The sequence below is a fragment of the Sciurus carolinensis genome, chromosome 8 (genome assembly GCF_902686445.1).
Source record: "Sciurus carolinensis chromosome 8, mSciCar1.2, whole genome shotgun sequence".
Lineage (NCBI taxonomy): Eukaryota > Metazoa > Chordata > Mammalia > Rodentia > Sciuridae > Sciurus > Sciurus carolinensis.
The window spans coordinates 1,941,786-1,959,899 of NC_062220.1; the positions used below are offsets into that span (position 1 = coordinate 1,941,786).

The 18,114-nt window shown below is 59.2% G+C and overlaps 1 long non-coding RNA gene across 1 annotated transcript; it reads left to right on the forward strand.

Annotated features, from left to right (window-relative positions):
* Positions 1–15,782: 15,782 nt before the first annotated feature.
* LOC124990160 (uncharacterized) lies at positions 15,783–17,420 on the forward strand. Its single transcript, XR_007109712.1, has 3 exons — positions 15,783–15,854; positions 16,548–16,737; positions 16,964–17,420. It is a non-coding gene; the product is annotated as an uncharacterized LOC124990160 (long non-coding RNA).
* The last annotated feature ends 694 nt before the right edge of the window (positions 17,421–18,114 follow it).

Here is an 18,114-nt window from a genome sequence, read left to right on the forward strand (position 1 = left end):
TCCACACAGTGCTGCAGCCGCCCTTGGACGCCAGCTGGCCTCTCCTCCCTGTTTCTGAGGTCGGCCAAATTGCTTGGAAGTTCCTGGCAGAGTGAACCCCACGATCGACGACGCTGAGAGAACAATGGTGCTTTCCCGAGTCGTCCCCGGGCTGATTCTCTTCCACGACGCCCCACACATCTTCGGAGAAAGTGTAAATCACCATGAACTTTAGAAGGAGCCACACGGGGGGCGCGATCACATGCTAACGCGCCACGGAGGCCCGTCCCGATCGAGGCCTCTGCTCAAGGAAGCGGCCCGTGGACTTGGAGGGCCCGGAGGCGTTGGCCTTGGACTCACTTCTGTGTCTACGCGAAGATGCCGCGTGTCCTGTGCGTGTCCTGTGCGTGTCAGGGGCTGGTGACGGTGCCGTTGGACAAGGTCACCTCCATGAATTGCATTCAGGTGAAGTGAAGGTGAGGAAAGACCAACCAGCGGGGACTGGAATCCAGCGGGGACCGGAATCCAGCGGGGACCTGGAATCCAGCGAGGCCCGGAGGCCGCGAGCCCGTCCTCCCAGCAGCGCTGCCCCTGTGCCCCTCAGTGGCGTCGCGTGGTGCCAGGCCCTCCACCGTCCTGAGCTCATGCGGTGGGACGTGCGCCTGGGTCTTAGCTGCGGTCTCCTGAGCCACCTTGAATTGCCACCACACTCACCTGACGGAAAGGCTTGGAGGAGGCTCATGCCCTGGAGGTAGAATGACTGGGGGAGCTGTGACCGTGGCCAAGGGCGATCAGGGACACTGGAGGGAGGTGTGAGACTGACAGATGGACGCGGAGGGTTGGGTGACTAATGCTGGAGACGGAGGAAGCAGGCTACAGGCGGGAGCCCCCTGCGCGGAGCCCTGAGCCACAGGGTGAGCCTGGCAGAAGACAGCCATGGACCCTGGAGCGCCAGTACAGCGTGGGCATCACCAGCGGGACTGGGAGGTGGAATGGCAGTGACTAGAAGAGTAGGAGAGACCCCACCAAGCCCACTCTCGCCCTTGGCCTTGGAGGGAGGCACCCTGGGGAGGGGACCCTGCAAGGTGGAGGCTGCTCCCAGTCCCCATGCAGGGACTTTCACTGGCCAGGCTGATGCAGCGACAGCCCCTCTGAGAGCTCCCCCTGCCCACGAGTCCTCCGTGCTCCTCAGGGAGGCTGCCTGGCCACTGGGGCATGTGGACCCCACTGGGCCTCTGCTATCTGGAAGGAATGACAGTTTGTCCTCCTCGCGGTGACCACCAGTTTTGGCCTTGGCGTGTCTGAGCAGAGCTGCAGCCGGCACCCTGTCCTCGTGTCAGGTCTGCAGGGGCGTCTCAGAGAACCACTGTGGCCTTGTGTTCACTGGCAGTGCCTCACGTGTCCTGTGTATGGGCTGCGGGCCCCACTGAGGGCAGGGCCATGAGCCCTGGGCAGAACTGCAGCCCTGTCCTGAGCCAGCACCCTCTCCACGCCCTGTGCCTCGGGGCAGAGGGGGAGCAGCCCCTTGATGTCCCTCCCAGTGACCCCTTCCTGCCACGCTGAGCTCTGTGGGGCTGCTCTGGGCCCCAGGAGGGAGAATCCTGGTGGCAGCAGGGTCCCCACTGTGTGCAGAGGCTGTGGGGAGCGGGCAGTGGCGCCCTGGGGCAGATGTAGCTGGCCGTGGTGATGGAGGTGGGCTGAGGCACGTAGGACCCCGCAGCAGGGCACTTGGGATCTCTTGGCAGGTCTTTGCCCAGTTGTGGCTTGAGAAGGGACAGAGTCTGACTGGCACCACCGGAAGCTTCAAATCCTGCTGGGTGACCTCTGAGTAGAGGCTCTAGGGAGGACTGTGGGGGGTGCTGCCAGGAGCTTCCTGGGGCCTGGCAGCAAAGGACTGGAGCTCTGTCCCAGCCTCCCTCCTCCACGTCTCGCTCAGGAGGCGAGGCCCATGAGCCGGGAGGTAGTGAGGCTCCACTGTGGAGAGGAGGATCTGGGCAGCCCTGGGGGCCGGGGCAGCGAGGGACAGACGGCTCCTCCCTCTCCGGAGCAGACCCTGGAGGTGGGCCATGCTGGAGAAGAGGCCGCCCCTCCAGTGCTCGCAGCCGTGCCTGCATGGCCTGGCCGTGGCTGCCCAGTGGGGCTCCTGGTGGGCCGTCTGCTCTGCAGCTCTGGTTGGACGGAGGAGACTCAGGCTGCGGGAGGCCCTCCTCCCAGCTGCTCAGCAGGTGTGGGGCTGCTGTGCAGGGCAGGCCGGTCTGCAGGCTCCTGCTGCCCTTCTCCGCGGGCCCGTCCCCTGGGCAGTCTCCTGAACTCCTGACCCCGCATTGGCAGCAGCTTCACCAGGGACTGAGCTGACCCGCTGGGGAGGTTGGCACAGGGAGGCGTTTGGCTCTACGAGGGGCCCTAAACGGAGAACCTGCTTTGAATAACGTGACGATGTCACACAGGACACAGATTTAAAGTCGTGTTTTGGGAAGATTTTGAATGCTCCATGGAAGGTGAATTTTATTTGGAAAGGTAGCAGAAACTCTTCAGAAACGCTCAGTGCAGCAGAAACCAACTCGACCCTAGGGCCAGTGAGCAGGGAGATGGCCCCGGAGTGGCGGGGGTCTGTCCTGAAGCTGAGCGCTGGTCACATCCAGAGACAGCTGGCTTCATAGACCAAACTGCCATTAAGGCGCCCTTCAAAGTGTCACCTCTACTTCTGGATTTCTACTCGGATCAGTGGCATCTTTGACTCTGCCTAGATTCTTGAGTTAAAATTTCGTGGACAAGGCCGGAGCCCTCTTCAGGAGGCTGGACTCCAGGGAGGTGGAGTCAGCTGACGGTTGTCCTGGAGACCCCCAGAGGCCTGGAGCGGCCCTCGAGATCCTGCCGTTAGGCCAGGCTGGGCTGTCCATGAGCTCCTATGAAAGGCAAGGACCGTTACAGAAACCGCGCTGTGGTCTGGTGACACCTCGGGGCACTCAGGACAGAGGGTGGCTCTCTCAGAACTGGAGAGGGGGCTCTGGAGACCCAACGCTGCCAGATTCCTGCCCTCTCCCTCCTGCCCATCTGGGCCTGCAGCACCAGGTCAGCTTTCGGCCTAAAGAGACCAAATAGTAGCAGGAGAACGTCCAAGACCAAGGCTGGACTGTTTCCCTTGAGAAGTTGGAAGTCGCGCTGCCTTTGTGACATACCTGTGGGGTGCAGGGTGATGACAGGGTCCCCACCTTGTCACCCAGGAAGTCCAGACTGGGCAAGTTGAGAGCTGGGTGGTCCCCCGGGCTCTCCGGTCCCCTCTCCACTAAGCGATGCTACATTGTCACGTGTTCAACACGGGGGCCTCAGGAGCTCACCTCGTGAGAGAGGAGAGGGGAGCGCTGGGCAGGGAGGGCGGGCACTCTGGACGGCGTGCTGCGCTGGGGCCATCGAGTTCTCCTCTAACGAGGGGAATTCCAGTCGTGGCCAGGACGCCTCTTTCATAACCTGGTTTGTTTGGTCTCGTGTGGAGTCTTGTCTTGCTGCCGGAGTGTTTTCTAGTGTCGTGCCAGCTCTAATGAAGCCAGCCGGGCTCCGAAGGCTTTGATGGTTGATGACTCTTTAGGATGGGAACGGAGGAACACGCGGAGTCCTCGGCACACGGCTCGGGGTGGGCTGCACATCACTTCCAAGTTGCTTCCTGGGACTTGGAGCGAGAGTGTCTCAGCAGGTCTTCAAAGATTTGCACAGAGCTGGTAGGAAAATCGGGAACGGGGACCTCGTGCAAGGTCTCTTTCCTCCTAGATAAGCCAGGAGATTCTTCTCCTTGGGCAAGATTTTATTTTTTGCTTTGAAGTAGTGGCTTCTTTATTCTACCGTGTTATCAGGTCCATTTGATGTGAGAAAGTTCACCTTCCGTCTTATCAAATCAACAAGTGGCTCATTTCTGAATCACCCGCACTGCCTGGGAAGGAGCGTTGTGTCGTGGGCTGGTTTTGCAGGCCCTGGAGCAAGGCTGAGCAGGAGCTGGCCACACAAGGCCCCCTGCACCTTGGGCTGTCCCGTGCCCTGTCCACGAGCAGATCCTGCAGCCTGGGAGGCCCGGGCAGCCGTCCTGCCGTCACACTGCGGGGTTTCTGGACTGGTGTGGCCCACCCCACATGACTGAAGGCATTACCCTGAGGGGCCCCACTGAAGGCTGGGCTGTCAGACTGGCCAGGGCAGGCGGCATGCCCCGGACCGGCTGGCCCTTCTCTTGGTGTTTCAAGCCAAGAAGGCCTGGGGCTTCCTGCGACCCTGTAGATGCGGAAAACTCTGGATCACTTCTGACGCAGTTGCAAGAATGTGGTCTCCCGACTGGAAGCCACTGTTTGAGAAACTCCCTTCCTTTTCCCTTTATCGTCCCTGGGCCACTTAAGGTTCTGGAAGAGTCAGGGGGCAGACGAGGAGACTCTAGGGCAGAGACCACCAGAGGAAGCTGGAAGACAGCCTGGAAGCTGAAGCTCTGAGGCAGGGCTGGCCCCCGAGCCCCCATGCGGGTGGGGAGCCTGCTTAGACGAGGCGGGATGCTGAGCACAGGGCTCACGCCCAGTCTCACGGGGACACACACAGCTCGCCCCACTTCTGCACCCGCTTGGCAGGTCACTAAGAGGTAACTAAGAAAAAACGAGGTCTCGGGAGGGCCCCAGCCCAGTCTGACTGGAGCCCTCGTGAGAAGAGGTCAGAACACGGGCACAGAGGGGCAACCGTGTGAGGACCCAGGGAGAAGACACCATCTGCCAGCCCCGGGGGAGGCCTCGGGAACCAGCCCTGCCCACCCCAGCGTGGACTCCAGCCTCAGGACGGAGCCAGAGTTCACCTCTGTCAAGTAAGCCACCTGCCCGTTGGCCTGGTTCTGGCAGCCCTGGGTGAACACACTGCAAGCTGACCAACAGGCAGGCGGACGTGGGCCCTGGAGACGGCCACGCTGGGAGGTGCCGGGTCGCTCATCGAGTCAGCTCTGGGGACGAGGAGCGGGCGTTGTAGACAGGGACCTTGGGACCTCGCAGTCTTAATGTCCTCAGAGACTAGGTTACCCCACACGGCGCATATTGGACTCAACCTTATTCCACGGGTCGTGTGTTGTGGCCATTTTAAATTCTGTCTTAGGAATGAGCCAAGTCTCTGCTTATCCCACACCTGGCTTCACACGAGTGAGGCCAGCAGTGTCCTCCTCTGGGTCACCTACTACAAGTAGGCATGCCATTTCCAATCCTGTGCGTCAGGTGCAAGTGGGGAAGATGAAAAGCCCAATTATTATCATTATTTTTTGGTACCAGGGATTGAATGCAAGGGTACTTAACCACTGAGCCACATCCTCAACCCTTTTTTATTTTCTTATTTTGAGGCAGGGTCTCAGAAGATTGCTTACAGCATCGCTAAATTGCTGAGGTTGGCTTTGAACCTGTGATCCTCCGGCCTCAGCCTCCTGAGCCACTGTGATTACAGGTGTGTACCACTGTGCCTGGTTAAAAGCCCAATTACTGTTAGGAGAGCAATATGGCTCTTGATCCACAGGCATGCACACAGGCAGCCTAGGGATGTGCCTCTCACAGCACCGACTGCCAGCACTCCCTCACGCCCACCGCACACGCGCACGTGTCTATCATGGCTCTTTGTTTTGAGTATACAACACGACGCGTCAAAATGCACCTGCCCAGAACGTTTTGCGTCTGTCTTTGGACACATTGCAGATTTTAACCTTGCCCGAGGTTGCTTTTCTTCAGCCTGGGTTATGTGGACTTTCCTACCTGGGCCAGGAGGGAGGTGGGGGGCCGAAGCTGGGGGCCAGGCTCCACGCGCAATGGCCCAAGCCACTCCTGTGCCGGGTGCTGGAAGCCTTGTGGCAGTGGTGAGTGAGACTGCCCAGCAAGGACTTGGAGTTTGCAGGGAAAGAGGTGGAGGCCAGAGGCAAGTCTGAGGTTAAAACTAAAAACATCAAACAGGAGACGAGGCAGAGTCAGAGGGCAAGGCTGGCAGTGCCCATGCCGGAGGGCCCTGGAGCCTTCTGACCTTCCTGAGATGTCTCTCGAGGGCACACCCCATCTGGCTGGGGTTGCTGCTCCCTCCAGGCAGGGGCTGGGGTGGAGGCCGGCGGCGCGGAGGCGCCACGGGCCTGCAGGTGGGCAGCACTGTCCTCAGGTCCTTCTGCACTGTGTCTCGGGCACCAGGCACTTGGAGGGGAGCCTCTCCTTGCCACCCGGCAATGATGACGTGCAGCTGTGGCCCAGGACCTGCTCCCGACACACGAGGAGCCCGGGGACATGGGCATCGCTGGTGGACACCTGGGTTTTCTTCTATCATGAAAATTTCAAGAATGAGAAAGGGAACCAGGACGAGGGAACCTCAGATCGCCTCAGCCCGCTTACCCATAGCCACGGCCTGCTGCAGAGACGGCTGCACCTACTGTGTAGACAGCCATGGCCTGCTTACCCATAGCCTCGGCCTGCTGCAGAGACGGCTGCACCTACCGTGTAGACAGCCGCGGCCTGCTTACCCATAGCCTCGGCCCGCTTACCCATAGCCTCGGCCTGCTGCAGAGACGGCTGCACCTACCGTGTAGACAGCCGCGGCCCGCTTACCCATAGCCTCGGCCTGCTGCAGAGACGGCTGCACCTACCGTGTAGACAGCCGCGGCCTGCACTCTGGAGTCACTAACGGACTGCCAAAGCATGGTGCTGAGGCATCGGAAAAAAGATTGTGGATGCTGTAGACATTAGGGCAGGAGGCCAAGCTTTAGCAGGTACCTTCCAAAATGAGGCCAGCTCCTAGGGGAGGCCAGTTCCTGGGTGAGGCCAGCTCCTGGGAGAGGCCAGATCCCTAGGGGAGGCCAGCTCCTGGGTGAGGCCAGATCCCTAGGGGAGGCCAGCTCTTGGGTGAGGCCAGCTCCTGGGTGAGGCCAGCTCCCTAGGTGAGGCCAGTTCCCTAGGGGAGGCCAGCTCCTGGGTGAGGCCAGCTCCCTAGGGGAGGCCAGCTCCTGGGTGAGGCCAGATCCCTAGGGGAGGCCAGCTCCCTAGGGGAGGCCAGCTCCTGGGTGAGGCCAGCTCCCTAGGGGAGGCCAGCTCCTGGGTGAGGCCAGCTCCCTAGGGGAGGCCAGCTCCTGGGTGAGGCCAGCTCCCTAGGTGAGGCCAGCTCCCTAGGGGAGGCCAGCTCCTGGGTGAGGCCAGCTCCTGGGTGAGGCCAGCTCCCTAGGGGAGGCCAGCTCCCTAGGTGAGGCCAGTTCCTGGGTGAGGCCAGCTCCCTAGGTGAGGCCAGCTCCTGGGTGAGGCCAGCTCCCTAGGTGAGGCCAGCTCCTGGGTGAGGCCAGCTCCCTAGGGGAGACCAGCTCCTGGGTGAGGCCAGCTCCCTAGGGGAGACCAGCTCCTGGGCCAGGCCATTCCCGGCGCCAGCTTTGACCATCACCTCGCACAGGACAGCAGACTCCCCAGCTGCCCATGTGTGTAGGCAGCAGTGGCTTCAGTGTGACAGCCCTTAGTTCAGGGTGGCTTTGGACTGGTTCCTGGGCTGATGTTTTCTCTTCCTTGCCAAATGGAGGTGATGGCCCTGTGCTCCTGCCTTGCAGGGATGTCGTGAGGACCTGGAACTAGACGCGCACCCTGTGAGCGCGGGAGGCTGTGTTCCCGCTGGTCGTCTTCACGTGGAGCTGAGGTTTCCCAGAGGGACAGCAGCTGGGGCGTGTCCTCGAGTTGGCACCCCGGGGCCTTCCAGGTGGGCGGCCGCGTGACCTCAGGGCACAAGCTCGGGTATGGAGGGCGCCTACTGGAAGCCAAGGAGAACCCCGCTCAGGACGACGGCTCGTGGCGTGCTCTGCTGACCCTCAGCCTGGACGAGCTCTGGTTCTGATGCCCGAAGAGACGAGCCTTGACGTGCAGGTTGAGGTCCGTCCTTCCCAGGCCTTTCCTCCCGCTGCCTCCCACGAGAGAACGCCTCCGCCCGGGCGACCCAGGGCGGCCCAGGACGCGGAGTGTCTGTGCTGCCGTGGGGAAGTCCCTCCCTGTTCCTGAGAGAGCGAGGCCTGGGGAGGGACCCCGGTGCTGCGATCGCGGTGACTTAGCCCTTGAAGGCAGCGCTCGTGCCTCTTGAGTGGTGACGTTTATGATGCCCGCCACCGGCGTCTGTTGTCACGGTCCTGGGAAAGGTTTCCAGCCCTTCCTTCCTGGAAGCTTTGACCTTAGCTTAAAACCAGAGGCATGCGGCTGGGCTGTGGCTCGGGTGGAGCGCTTGCCTGGCATGCGAGGGGCACTGGGTTCCATACGTAAGGTAAAGGTACTGTGTCCACCCACAGCGACAAAAGATTTAACAAAAACAAAACCAAACCAGAGGCATCGAGAACTGGTGACAGAGTCTTGGCGGGACCCCCAGTGGAATGAGAGGAGGAGTGAGGCCTCTGAGTGGTCAGCACGGCCCAGCAGCACGGTCAGCCGCACGGTCAGCCGCACGGTCAGCCGCACGCAGACACAGCCAAGCCCCGGTGCCGCTTCCTGTGGTTGGGACGTCGCTCAGCGTCAGCGTGGAGGACGGTGCTGAGGGCTCGAGGGGGGACGGGCTCGCGGCTGCGTGAGTCTCTGCTGCTGCTTTCCTACTGGCCTTGGGTGAGCTTAGCCTCAGTGGCCTGATTGGGAGAGTGGGACGCGTCATGGTCCCTCTTGCCTGGGCTGTTGGTCATGGGATGAGAGGGTGCAGGTCAGTGGTCAGTGTGGTGCTGGGCACTTGAGGGCTCGAAGCACCAGCTGCTTGGTCATCCGGGTGCAGCACAGACCATCTGGGGACCTCAGTCAGCAGAGGTTCGTGGCCTCGCCTGCCTAAGAGGGGCCGTGTGCAGAGCAGCTTACCAGTCACAGGCTGAGGGAATCACCAGGACCCGCAGGAGGAAGTGCCCGGAGGCAGGGCGGGACGGAGACGGCCTGGTGCTCACCCGTCACGCGGGCAGTCCGCAGAGGGCTCCTCACGCCCTGCGAACCCGAAGCCGGCAGCCTGCGCCTCACACACAGCCTCATGGTCAGGCCCTGGGGACGCCTGGCGTTTTCTCTCCCTCTTGGAGAGTCACCGCGTCTTTCTATGCTGACTTCGGTTGGGCTCAGAATTTCCCGAAGTGACTTGTGTGTTTATTCCCACCTCCTGCCAGAGAGCCACGTGCTCTGGCTCCACGTCCGTGAACACACTTCATTCTGTTGGACCGACGGTCCTTCACGTCCTTTGAAAGCCTATTTTCAGGTCTCAGACAAGGTCCGCGTTTCCCTGGTCTCCCTGGCATCCCTGTCCAGGGTTCTCCCGCCCGAGCACCCCTTCCAGCACCCACTGCTTCTCCACAAGCCAAGAGCCGAGTTATGCTGTCTTCTCTTCAGGGTTTGCAAGCGTGTGTGGTATCGGGCCTTCTAAATCTAACTTCATAGAATAGACCAGAATCATAAAGTCCTCGTGACAGATGGGGTGGGATTATTAATGTTCCATGAAGGAGATGAAGTCGGGACCAGAAATTAGCATCAGCGAACTTCGCCTGGGAATTGAAAATCCACTCACCAGGCCTGATCGGTGGTAGTTTTGAGCAATGATGTGGAATAATTACAATAACTCGAATTTTGTTCCTAGAATCAGAATTCCAAGGGGAGAGGAGCCGTGAAGCTGGTCTCTGATAACTTCCATTAGCTGGAGACATGGTTCAATGTCGAGATTTCACTCCTAAGCTTACTTCATCATCCTTAAAATCCTCGAGCCCCAGAGCTTATTGGCGATGAGACTCATTCTGATTTTTGAAGAGTGAGGGGAGGGGCAGCTGGCAGAGGAGTGGGGAGCGGGTGTGGGAGCCCAGCCGCGGGCGAGCAGGTGTGCTGCACACTCCTTCAGCCAGCTCCGGGACGTTCCGGTCCGTCCCACCTGCAGCTGGCCCGGCCCGACTGGGAGAACTGCATTTTGTCTTCTCCTCAGTCGTGAAGGTTTGTTGAAAACAGGAACGCTGCTGCTGCTGCCGTAACGTCGGAGGCCATAGCTGGTGAAGGAGGTTTGTCCTCGTGTGACCCACGGCCTCGCCGTCTGGGTCGGGATTCTGAAAGCAAGTTCCCCTTGTCTGTGGGTTGCCATGGAGGCGGCCCTGAACGGGTGTGGTGGGTTGGCTGACGGGACAGTCTGCCTGGGCTCCGCCAGGGCAGGGGACAAGCCTCAGTTGTCCTGCAGGAAGACAGGTGGGAAGGCGTCCTTCAGGGTCCTCGGTGGCCCTGAGTCTCGCAAGGCCCTGGAGGCCGCCTGGCACCTTGCTTGGCAGGGACTCGGGGCTTAACTGAGCAGATGAGTTGGAAGAGCAGAAAAAGGGCAGAGCTGCAGACCTGACGGAGAAGACAGGAAGCCGGGCGTCTTCCTCAAAAGTGGAGGGACAAGGGAAGTCCACCGAGAGAGAACACGGGGGAGGCAGGGCCGGGCCCGGGAGCTCTGGGTCCCGTGTTTGGATCACGAACTTGGAAATGATGATGATCATTAAAACTGAGATATTAAAAGTGTAATACATGACATGACTGCTGAGCAGAGACTCAGCTCTTTCTGATGAAAATAGAGGTTTCCCAAAACCATGTTCAAGAGATGTTTGCTGTTTGAATCCTGCGTGTTCACGAGAAGTCAGTGGTATGTCAGCTTAACGAGGACAAAAAGGGCTGTGGTGTGGCTCAGGGGTAGGCGCTTGCCTCGCATGCATGGGGCACTGGGTTCCATCCTCAGCACATAAATAAATAGAATAAAGGTATTGTTTTCCAACCAAAAAATAAAGACAAAGAAAAAGGGCCGTGATGTCTTAGCCAACAAGTAGGAGCCAAGAGCAGGCGAGGCGGAGCCTCTGTGGAGGAGTCTGGCATGCCCTCCTCCCGCCTCCGACCTCGCCCCAGGACCTGGACTTCAGCGGAACACAGCTTATTCTGATGGGGCAGTATTGTGCCCCAGAGTCATTTGTTGACATCCTAGCTGCTGAGCACCTCAGAAAGTGACCTTGTTTTGGAACAGACCCTTCTTTATGACAAGGGAAGTGTGGACAGAGACAGACGTGCACAGAGAGTGCATGTGACGTTAAGGAAGCGTCGTCCGCAAGACCAGGAGAGAGGCTTCTGGCCCTTGGAATTGTGAGAACCCATTTCTGTGTCTAGGTCACAGGCTTGTGGGGCTTTGCTATGCAGCCCTAGGAAACTCATACACCTAGTAAAAGCTCTTGAATTGCTACCTTAGATTTTGGTTCCAGTTGTCCGAGGCTCCTGATGGGAATCACCTTTTTAAAATTTCCCCCGTACTTGTAAAAATAACTTTCACTCCTATGATATTGTCTTGGTATTTCTTGCATAGGATTGCCTAAACTCTTCTTTTTCACCAATTCAAGTTTGGTTTACTCTTTAAGTCTCAGTTCAAGAGCCACTTTCTTTGTGCAGATTTTCTTCATAGTACTCACCCACCCATCCATCATCCATCAATTCATCCATCATCCATCCATCCATCCATCCATCCATCCACCAGTTCATCTACCAATCCATTCATCAATTCAACCATCTATCCATCAGTCCACCAATCCATCCATCCATCCATCCATTTGTCCATCTGTCTTCCACCCAGCCATCGGCTCTCTCACTTTATAGACTTCATGAACCAAGTGCCTATGATGTGCAGACTTGGCTCTTGTTCTCTAACCAGCTGATGGTCTCTTGTTATGTGCAACATAGGAACCGTTGTTCTCTGATTTGCTCAAGGATCCTTCCCTGCCTCTGTTAAACAGCTAGTGGTACGAAAACTGAAGTCTTGAAGGTAAGAGAAGAGCGCAGCGGTGCAGGAAAGAAGAGGCGCTATTTCCTCAGTCCACCTGCTGAGTGGGCCAGGTGCTTTCTACTTCACATGCTGGGAGCCCCTCAGGGCCTGCGGTGCCCAGAGGAGACGCACGTTTCCCACTGCCCGCTAACATTGCTGACTTCGGGTTTTGCATGCACGCTGGCTCAGTGCTGAGGGCTCTGGCGGGGGATGGTCTCTCCATAATTTCTTGCAGGTTTTCCTGTGGAGGTAAGCTGTGGTCAATCAGGCAGGAGAAGCCTCGGTCCTGCCCGGCTGGCTTCAGGCCTGCAGCCCAGGAGACTCCCTGCACTGAGGGAGGCCACCTGCCCTCCAGGTGAAGGTATTGATGGGCACAGGGTAGATCATGGCTGTCCCTGCGACATTGCTCCACCATGGAGCTGGGCCTTCTCCAACGCAGCTGTGGCTGATCGCGTCCCTTGGAGTTTTTGTCGTTTGGATTGGTGGCCAAGCGAGCCCCTGCCTCCCTAGCTTCCTACCTTTCATTTCAGAAGATGGGTCACTTGCTTTCTGCAAGGAAATGGACAGTGGGACCCTGCACCTCTGAAGTCGGCAGACGTCCCACTGATCGATCTCAGCCAGAGCCGCAAGCTCCCGGGCCCGGCCCTGCCTCCCCCGTGTTCTCTCTCGGTGGACTTCCCTTGTGCCTCCACTTTTGAGGAAGACGCCCGGCTTCCTGTCTTCTCTCCTGTCAGGTCTGCAGCTCTGCCTTTTTTCTGCTCTTCCAACTCATCTGCTCAGTTAAGCCCCGAGTCCCTGCCAAGCAAGGTGCCAGGCAGCCTCTAGGCCCTTGCGAGAGGTATGGCCATCGACGATCGAGGCCCAGCAGGACAGATATGCTCCAGCTCTCTGAGAAGTCCGTGCCCGAGGCTTCCCAGCGTGGTTTCCGCTCACCCTGTCGAGGGAGGAAGCGCTCAGTGTCTTCCGGTGAGAGGAAAACGAACACAGAGGCTGGCTCAGTTGGTGCTGGGTCTGGATTTTCAGGGGAGGGTTAAAATTACAGCTTGACATTTGACACTTGGTGAGGAGGAAAAGGCCCAGGAGGCGTGCCCAGGTGGTCCCTGCTGGCGAGGCCACGTTGTCTGTGTGCTCTGCTCCTTTGCCGAGTTCAGCCTCCGCTCGATTCTCAGGTGAGGCCGTGAAGTCACACCTGCCACGCTGGCTCAGGTGCACGTGAGATTACTTCTGTTCCGACTCACCTCAGGGTTTCCTCCCCACAAAGAGGGCCATAAACATCACGGCTCCTGCCCAGTGTGAAGGACAGTGCAAGGTTCAGCCGGTGGGAGCATGGATTATTGCTTCTTTTTTGCGACTCAGTAATATTCCGTGTGGGTGACCCACGTCTTGTTTGCATGTCCCCATGGAAGGCACTGGGAGTTCACCTTCGGGCTGCGGCGACTGCTCTGCACAGTGGTGTGCGAAGACCTTCTCTTTCAGGTTCTCTTGGGAACGTAACAGGAGCTGCGGTCTGCACTGCACCAGCCTGCATCAGAGGCTTGACCGGAGGCAAAAATGGAGTCCATCCTTCGGGGAGAGATCCAAGGGAGGAAGTCCAGGCAGGGAGGTGACATTGCTGGGAACTCAGCTACAGAGGCTCCTCTGGACTGGCCTGCACAGCAGGGAGGAGGGACTCTGGGGAGCTGAGGAGGGCAGGTGTGTGGATTCTTGGTCCTCGTCACTCACAACCAGCCTCCCTTGGAGGCTCTGTGCCCACCTGCTTGCTGCAATTAGCTCAGCAGCTGGCCCCTGCTGTCCCTCCTTGAGCCTGTGGGCTCCTTCTGTGTTTTCTGCTCCTCCATCCAGGGCTCCTTTGCCTTGGTTTGGTGTGTTGTGCTGGGTTGGACAGGGGGCCTCCCCAAGGACTCAGGAACCAGAGGCCACGGTCCTTGACCGGGCAGTGTGTGGGGTCTGCTCTGTCTCCCCTGCTCTCCAGGACACCGGTGATCCCGCGGGACTGCCCAGGCCAGGGGGCTCTCCATCCTGGTCCATGCCTCGCCCTCTCAGAGGCAGGGCTGCTCTCTGGTGGGAAGCACACACTCTGAGACCATGTGCCCTGGAGGGGCAGGGTGGGCACCGTGTCACCGTGCCAGTGCTGAGTCCTCAGCCTCACCCTCGGGCATGAGCGGAGGTTCTCAGCAGGAACAACGGCTATTCTAGAGGTGAGGAGAATGGGGGGCAGGTGGGGAGGATGCGAGGGACTACCAAGCCTGACTGGAGGATCGAAGGCCAGTCTTAGAAAGAGACCGGGGTCCCCAGGGCCCAGGGACCCTGTGAGGGAGAAACCTCAGAAGGCCCTGAGGCCCCTGCAGAGGACACCCCACAAGACAGTTGTGGCCAGGACCTCAGCCAGCACAAGGACAAGCCTCCTACCTCCCCTGTGGGCAGAAAGTTCTGGAAGAGTCCACGTCTGCTGGAGCACAGGATCCCAGAAAACCCCAGGGACACGGCGGGGATGGCCCCCTGCTCCCCCATCTCCCCACCACCTTGCTGGCCTCAAGACTGCCACCCAGGCTGGAGGCCCAGACCCCTCCCGCCCTCCACCTAGCCCAGCAGAGACGGGGAGACGGGCTGCCAGGGGGCTCTCTTCCAGAGCTTTCTGACCCCTTTCTGCTCTCGAGGCCGGTGCCTCCCCTTGAGGCGTGGCCGCCTGGACTCAGGAGGCAGATACTGGCCACCCCTTCGCTTGACTCACCCTGCCAGGGTGCAGCAGGCCGCGAACGTGTTGGTCCTGACGTCCTGTGGGCGGGGCGGGTCTGGCTGCTCTGACCTTCAGGGACCACTGCTGTGGTGGCGAGTCACCAAGAAGGAAGCCAGGCTAGAACGCCCTTCTGGGGGCGCCGCCCTGCAGTCCTTCCCAGCCTGGACACCACGTGCCAGGGAGGCCGCTGAGCCCGCGTGCTGCAGCTGTGGGACAGCGCAGGGCGTGGCGCGGGCTCCGCGAGGAAGCACGGGTGTCCCCAGGAGCAGAGGTGGTGTCACGGGCCCAGCAGGGAGCTGTCCTGCACGCCCCCGCCTGCCCACCAGTGAGGTGCTGCCAGCCCCAGGGCCAGTGCTGTCCTCCTCACACCCCTGGGGGACGCCGAGTGGAGACAGGCGCTTCTGAGGCTGCGCGTCAGGGCCGAGGCAGCTGGGGCTGGGCTGGACGCTGCACGGGGCAGCAGGGAGCCCACCTGTCCCCAGGTCTCCCTGGTGCTCGGGGTGGCCCCTCAGAGGCGAGAGGAAGCTCTGGCGCTGGCCGACTTCCTGCACTGCTGCGTCCCTGCTGAGCTTGTCCGGGTGGCTCCGCCTGGTCGTGTTCCCTGCCTGCTCCTCCTCTGAAGCCTGGCCCGGGCGTCCTGCATCTGTCCTGCTGTGTGGCTCTGCCACTGAGGGGGCCCCTGGTAGGGCCTGGCAGCCTGAAGGACGAGGTCACTTTCCAGCGTCCCTGGCTTCTGGGCCTGTGCCAGGCGTCTCAGGACACCGTGCTGGCTTTTACCTCGGGGCCAGGTGCCCAGCACACTCACGGGCCGTGCGGGAGGCCCAAGGGATGCCCGTGGAGGCGCTGCCCTCCAGACAGTCAGTAGTGCGGACCTTCAGGGGCATCGGCCAGCAGGTGGGGAGGCAGCTGAGACAGGACAGCAGGCCGTGAGGACCCCATGCTCATGCAGCTGGGGCGGGCCTCTTCCTGAGCAGGCTGAGGGACTCGGAACGCAGGCCAGCATGGCGGGGGAGCCCCAGGCTCTCGGCCACCCCTGGCTGTAATTCACCTGGCAGGCCGGTCAGAGGCGAGGCCGGAGCTGGGGTGGGGGGAGAGGAAGCAATAAAGGAGAGGGTCAAGGAGACGCGCCGCAGGAGCAGCTGGGCAGCCAGATCAAAGTACAGCGTCTAATTAAAAAACACTGTCGGTTGCTCGTAGTGCAAGTCTGTGTTGATTATGTCCACATGAGAACGGGAGGAGGGTCTGACCTCTGTCCCCCTAGGTGGCAGCAGCGTGGCCGGGGTGAGAAGAACACACACAAGAAAGTTGACGAAATGGAGTTTCAGAGTGTGGGGACCACAGGACCATGGTCCCGCTGTTGGGGACAGAGGTGACTGGGGAGCTCTGGGGGAGTGGGTGATGGTCCCGCTGGTGGGGACAGAGGTGGCTGGGGAGCTCTGGGGGAGGGGGTGATGGTCCCGCTGGTGGGGACAGAGGTGACTGGGGAGCTCTGGGGGAGGGGGTGATGGTCCCGCTGGTGGGGACAGAGGTGGCTGGGGAGCTCTGGGGGAGGGGGTGATGGTCCTGCTGGTGGGGACAGAGGTGGCTGGGGAGCTCTGGGGGAGGGGGCAGTGGTCTCTGGTGGGGACAGAGGTGTGGGGCTCTGTGGGAGGGGGACACTCTGCCTGGCTTTAGACTGAGCATGCTCTGACAGAGGGTTTGGGAAGTGAGGGTTTGGAGGCTGGGAGAGCTGGCAGTTAAAGGGTGGAGGCCCGTTTGAAAAGAATTCTTAGGAGATGGTTGGAAACTGAGTGGGTGGGTAGGTCTTTGACTGAATCTTTAGGGAGACCACCCGAGGCTGCCTTGACCATGTCCTTAGCTCTGGGCTTTGAGAGAGGTAGGAGTAAGGAGAGGGGCATCGGAGGGAGCTCAGCTCGGAGCCCATGGGGCTTGTCTGGGGAAGGGCTGGGCAGAGGCTGGGCTCTGCCCTTAGGAGCCTGGAACAGCCATGGCCAGAACGCAGTGTGGGGAGTCCTGAGCGCTCCCTGGCAGACGCTTCTGAAGGCCTGTCCCCTGTTGGAAGGCGAGGGTGCAAACGTGGCAATCCCGTGCTGGGGACACAGACAGCCCTCTGTACAGTATCCGGGAGGAATGGCAGGAACGGCACGCTGGACAGGAGCGGAGGCTTGAGCCGGAGCCACGTGGAGCTGGCCGACGGGTCTCTGGGATCTGGATGTGCTGATGGTGGCTGAGTGACCAGACCAGAGGGGCAGGTGAGGGAAGGATAAGGAAGGCGGGCGGGCAGCAGATGAGGCCGTCAGCCTGGGTGTGCTAAGAGGCAGGGTGCGACCCATGTGCAGGAGGCGAGTCTGTCTGCCCGAGTCTGCTTGTTGAGTTCGATGGCTGATTCATGCGCCTACCTCCATGGCAAGACACGCACCCGTCCCTCAGGCCCCTGGACTCACTCTCCCTGACCCCGCCTCTGCTTTCTCTCCACAGTTGGGCCTCTCCTGGAATTCCTCGTCCCTAGGATGGCGTGGTCAGCACCTCCTGCATCCGCCTCCTCCAAGCCTGACGTGATGGGGCCGTCCAAGTGCCGCGTGCGCGGATCGTTCCTTTGCTTTTATTGCTGAGTCGTATTTCATTGCACGGATACGCTGCGCTTGTTTATTCATCAGTTGATGGACATTTGGGTTCTTTCCAGAGCTGGCTGTTATGAAAAATGCTCTCACGAGCATTCGCACAAAAGTTTTGTGTGGACATATTTCTTCATTTTTCTTGGGTGGATGCCTAGAATGGGCGGGATGGGTCTTCTGGTAAATGTGTGTTTAGCCTATTAAGAAACTGCCAAAACGGTCTCCAGTGTCTGCCTGCAGCAGCCATCTGTGTGCTGCTTCCTCAGCTTACCTGAAGGTTCATGAGTTTTATCTTTCACAAACCCTCCTCGGCTCTCCGCTGATGTCCACGATCGCTTGCCTGTCGGCCATTTCACCGCTTTTTGTCCTCTTAGTTATCTCATCCTTCTTCCTTTGGGTTGATTTGTTCTTTCCCCAGCTTCTTAGTGGGAATTTATGTGGATGACAGTAGACTTTGTCCTTTTCTAATGTAAGATTTTAGTGATGAATTTCCCTCTAACTACTGCCTTAGCTGGCTCTCATGAATCTTGATATGTTGTGTTTTTATTTTCATTTTGTTCATGATCTATTTTCCTTGTGATTTCTCCTTTGAGCTGTTTGCTATTTATATTACATGGTTTTTATGCATTTGGGGATTTGCCAGAATACTTTTATATTTAGATGTAAAATAGGACGTGAGAGAAAACACTTTCTGATCTCAGTCTTTGACAATGATGGAGTCTTGCTTTATGGCCTAGAATGCAGTCAGTCCATCCTGGTGAGATTGCATTTCCTGTTGTTGGGTAGGGTACTTTCTGGATGCTGTCAGGTGCTAGTGTTATTCGAGCCTTCTATGTGATTATGGATTCTGGCTACCTGGTCTATGAATCATGGGGACAGGAGTAGTGAAATATCAAGATATGATTCTGTCTGTTTTCTCCAGCTCTGTCAGTCTTTGCTTCATGTATGCGGACCTCTATTCATAGGTGCATGTGTATACACCTAAATTGTTTTACATACCAGTAATGCTATATC